The sequence below is a fragment of the Thalassophryne amazonica genome, chromosome 5 (assembly GCF_902500255.1).
Source record: "Thalassophryne amazonica chromosome 5, fThaAma1.1, whole genome shotgun sequence".
Classification (NCBI taxonomy): domain Eukaryota; kingdom Metazoa; phylum Chordata; class Actinopteri; order Batrachoidiformes; family Batrachoididae; genus Thalassophryne; species Thalassophryne amazonica.
Window position 1 is genome coordinate 32,332,871 of NC_047107.1, and position 5,158 is coordinate 32,338,028.

Consider the following 5,158-nt stretch of genomic DNA (forward strand, 5'->3'; position numbering starts at 1 on the left):
GCTACAGAGAGGTGTGTAAGACTATAACTCTGCTTCCTGGTCCCAACCCTGGATAGTCACGGTTTGGAGGATTTAAGAAAATTGGCCAGATTTCTAGAAATGAGAGCTGCTCCATCCAAAGTGGGATGGATGCCGTCTCTCCTAACAAGACCAGGTTTTCCCCAGAAGCTTTGCCAATTATCTATGAAGCCCACCTCATTTTTTGGACACCACTCAGACAGCCAGCAATTCAAGGAGAACATGCGGCTAAACATGTCACTCCCGGTCCGATTGGGGACCAGCCCAGAGAAAACTACAGAGCCCGACATTGTTTTTGCAAAGTTACACACCGATTCAATGTTAATTTTAGTGACCTCCGATTGGCGTAACCGGGTGTCATTACTGCCGACGTGAATTACAGTCTTACCAAATTTACGCTTAGCCTTAGCCAGCAGTTTCAAATTTCCTTCAATGTTGCCTGCTCTGGCCCCTGGAAGACAATTGACTATGGTTGCTGGTGTCGCTAACTTCACATTTCTCAAAACAGAGTCACCAATAACCAGAGTTTGATCCTCGGAAGGTGTGTCGCCGAGTGGGGAAAAACGGTTAGAAATGTGAACGGGTTGGTGGTGTACACGGGGCTTCTGTTTAGGACTACGCTTCCTCATCACAGTCACCCAGTCGGCCTGCTTTCGCAGCTGCTCGGGATCTGCTGGAGGGGAACTAACGGCGGCTAAGCTACCTTGGTCTGCACCGATTACAGGGGCCTGGCTAGCTGTAGGATTTTCCACGGTGCGGAGCCGAGTCTCCAATTCACCCAGCCTGGCCTCCAAAGCTACGAATAAGCTACACTTATTACAAGTACCATTACTGCTAAAGGAGGCCGAGGAATAACTAAACATTTCACACCCAGAGCAGAAAAGTGCGGGAGAGACAGGAGAAGCCGCCATGCTATACCGGCTAAGAGCTAGTAGCTGCGCTAAGCTAGCAGATTCCTAAAAACACACAAAGTGAATAATGTGTAAATAATTTAGAGGTGATTCAGCAGAAGGAGTGCTTTAGTTAAGGCACATGAAGATTACACTGGGAAACAAATCGTTATCTAGTTATCTAGATCAATCTAGATCGATCTAGATCAATCTAACTACGCAGATTAAACAGCTAACAGATACAGCAAAACACCGCTGTGCTCCGGAACAGGAAGTGATACAATACCGCAATGAGAGCCAACCACAAGTAGAGGCAAGCGCACACTCTGTCTTTCAGCTGCTGGTGTGCGCAGAGTTGTAGCAACAGGTGTACGAGGCGTTGGAGGCAGCTATGATTTTACACGTATTGCACTTCATGTGCAATTCGACCACATTCGTACGATGTGTGAAGGGGCCCTAAAACGTTTTCTGTTTGCAATAATTTCTTATTGAGTTCTCTTCCTGTCTTCCACTGAAAATCATGCACATCTTTGAAGTGCAGAGAGAAATTTGCCACCATCAGTTGATTTAAGTAAAATATTGTGTGGTCTCCCTGTTTCTGAACACAGAAGATAAATATTGTTCTGTGCACTTTATAAATGTTGGTCTTTGACATGAATGTCATCCATGTTTGATGGGCAAACTAACATGGAAAGAGAAATAATGTTGCAAATAGTAAGTTAACTCTACATAAGATAATGTACCCAGCACAGCCTAATGCAAACCTGGGCATTGTACAGCCCCGGGCCACATCTGGCCCTTTAGCTGTCTCTGAGTGGCCCGCGTGAGATTATTTAGAAATGACAAATTACACATGAGTATGTTTTTACATCATGCATGAACTAATGCAAGCATTTATTTTGGAGGCCTCTTTTATTCTCACTTTACTTACGTACGTACATGTGCCTGCGTACAACTTTACTGTATCAGGGATTCAAGTTCTCTGATGGATTTCTGTCAACTGGATGCGGTCCGGAAGCAAAATCAAGGCCGGATGCAAGATATAAAATTTACAGCATCCTCAGGACGCAACATCCGTGGGACACATTCACATGGGCCACGTTCAAAACATTCAAAAATCAATTTTAAGAATAAAGTGTCTGTTTTGTTTCCTCCTTGCTGCCAACAGGGTTCATGAGGACTCCTGTAACTGGGAAAGGAAAAGGGGATCCCCACATTTCACCAGACTGCAGCAGACACATACCTCTCTACTTTGGAGACGAGTATCTGCTAACTCTGGGTAGTTGCCATCCAGGTCCCAGGGCAGGTCGATAGTGTGAACGGGGACAGCACCAGTGCACGACCCCTGACCTGACGTGACCCAACCTGTGGTTGTTAATACTGCATGAACATGTTGACGGGAGCCAAACAGCTGTACTGTCTACAGACATTATAGTGTGATCACCGTCATGTCAAACAGCAGACAATGATGTCATGTTGTCAGCACCAAACATGTTCATCAGGTTTAAGGAGACCTCAAAAGAAATATAATTGAATAGGTCTCATGTTTTGACCCACACAGTCTGTAGTCTGACCTTAGAAATCCACAACTCTGCTGATGTCCACTGGCAGCAGGAAAACCAAATACAATGTGGATTTACATTATTACAAATTCATCAGTTATTAACAAACCCTTTATTTTCAGAACCAGGGAATAAGAAAGTTGATGTTGCACGTGCACCTGTTGTTGTGTGGAACAGGTACAGGATGTTCTGGTGTGATTTTGATTGTCGCCGTCATATGCAGATGATTTTCCAAATTTTGATGAGTAGAATCGAAAGGAATTTGTTCCTGGCGAGCAAATATTTTATTTATTTTAGTTTGTCTTCCTCCACTGTAAAAAATGAACTGCTGTCTCAATGAGAAAATGGGATGTAACAATTTGCATAGATTTTTTAAAAGTTATTTCAACTTAACTAAATTTATTTCAACTTAAATAGAGAGGTTTTGTGGCATTAACTTCACAGCAAGAAGGTTGTGGGATCACTTCCCACCCTTTCTGTGTGGAGTTTGCATGTTGTCTGTGTGGGTTTCCTCTGTGCGCTCTGGTTTCTTTCCACAATCAAACACGTTTATTTAGGGTCTGCTCCTTTCTCTGCCCCTGACCAAGGCAGCGTCTCTACATCTGGAGTTGGTCCCTGAGCGCCGGACTGTGGCTGATCACTGCTCCTAGTGGTTGGATTGTGTCTAAATGTAATTAGGATGGATTCAATGCAGAGGATAAATTTAATTGTATGTATGTACAGTGACAATAAAGGCTTTATTCTGTTCTATAAACTCAGATGACAGTTGAAATAACTAAGATGAAATGACTTTAAAAAAAATCTATGTAAATTGTTACATCAATTTTTTCTCGTTGACATATCAGTTCCTTTTTTTAGAGTGTACAACCCTCATCAACAAAATGTTCTTTGCTACGCAATTAAACACATCAGCTGTAAGATAAACAGGACAGATATACAGGAAGACGTGCAGTGACACAGACAGACGGATGGGTGGACGTGCTGCACAGATGGACAGACAGACAAATTCAGAACAGAAACTTTGGTCTGAAATATCCGACAAATTAATTTTGTACATCAACAAAAATCATCAGTATTAAGTTTTTTAGCATCATTTTCTGCAAAAGCTGCACATATTAACATTATTGTGTTTATTTTCTTAACAATATAAAAGCACAGTCGGAAATGAAAACAGAAAAAACAGTGTGATGTTTGCTGAAAAGTTTATTTTCATACAATTCCATTTAATATAAAAGTATAGTAAGTATAAAAAACAAGAAAACAAAACAAAAAGAAAACAAAACAAGTTTGGTTTTAAGCTACAATCTTGCTGTATCTTTACATATTTGTCACGTAAGTAAAACAATATCTTTACAAAACACTTTAATATTAAATTTCAGCCATAACGTCTGAAGTTTTTCTCAAACCAAACTGAGTAACAGTTATTACCAAAAGTGTGGGCTGTGGCCCCCTATGGGGACATGAAGGTCCTTTGTTTTTAAATACAATTAGAATAATAAAACAAACCCATGGGATTTAAATGATGCATTACTCTCCATTTATCTGAACTAGTTTAACACACACACACACACACACACACACACACACACACACACACACACACACACACACACACACACACACACACACACACACACACACACACACACACACACACACACACACACACACACACACACACACACACAGCTGACAGTTGTTCCTGGTTGGATCAAATCAGGAAGCAGCCACACTGCAGCGTGTCCTGAATCACTGGAACGTACCAGGACTTGTTCAAAGTAGTTGGACAAAAACACAGAAAGGGGGAATAAAAACATTGTTTAGTTAGTGATGCAGACTGATTCTTCAGGACACATTTCCTGAACTCAGTTTATTTTTTCATCCCAGTCAGGCAGATCACATCAACCCATCCAACATAAAACCTGAAAGTATTAAATCTGCTTCTTTATTTCAATGCTGCAAATAATAAACTGTGCTGCTGTTAGTCAGGTTGACAAAAGAACAAAAACTTTCTTCTGTGCTTTTAAAAATTCTATTAAATACTCATCTGATATTTTGAATTATTATTTATATCTCAGCTTTATTTTTCATTAATTAGTAACTGTTGATCATCAACCTAATTTTAAGCTGACAAATGATTTTTAAAGGGATCCTATCAAACGTTCAGTCAAGAGTGAAGACATCATCTCACCAGAGTTCCTGTTATTGTCTCTCTGCTTCACCATCCTGACGAAGAAGATTAATTTTCTTCAGGTGTTGAAAAATGTGTTCTCTCTGTATCTTTGTTCAGTTCTGACAGAAGTGTGACTGTTGGCTGAATATAAAGACTTCAGCACACATGTGCACAGAGAAGCCAAACACTGAATGGGGAGGGGCAAAGGGAGAAAGACAAGTTATATTTTGCTGAAGTACCCGTGATATCATGAAATGGAATCTTCTCTGACATGTACAGATTGTTTTAGAGATTAAATCTGTTCAGCCATACTGGAAACGAGTTTCAATCAAAAGTGGTTTTGACACATAAAATGTTTTTTGGAAATAGTCCTTCATGACTATATTTAACTTTCAGTTCATTCTACATAATGCATTTGTAATCGGAACAGATGGTGAACATCCAGGATGCACAGACATGAATATGAGAACAGGGCTTCACAGTTTGGTCTTTTCTTATAAGTATCATGATGTTGT

At 40.5% G+C, this 5,158-nt stretch overlaps 1 long non-coding RNA gene across 1 annotated transcript; it reads right to left on the minus strand.

The window, feature by feature from the left end:
• Nucleotides 1-3,655: 3,655 nt before the first annotated feature.
• LOC117510281 lies at nucleotides 3,656-4,803 on the minus strand. The gene is made up of 2 exons (XR_004560666.1): nucleotides 4,662-4,803; nucleotides 3,656-4,238 (listed from the first exon to the last, which is right to left on the minus strand). It is a non-coding gene; the product is annotated as an uncharacterized LOC117510281 (long non-coding RNA).
• Nucleotides 4,804-5,158: the final 355 nt, after the last annotated feature.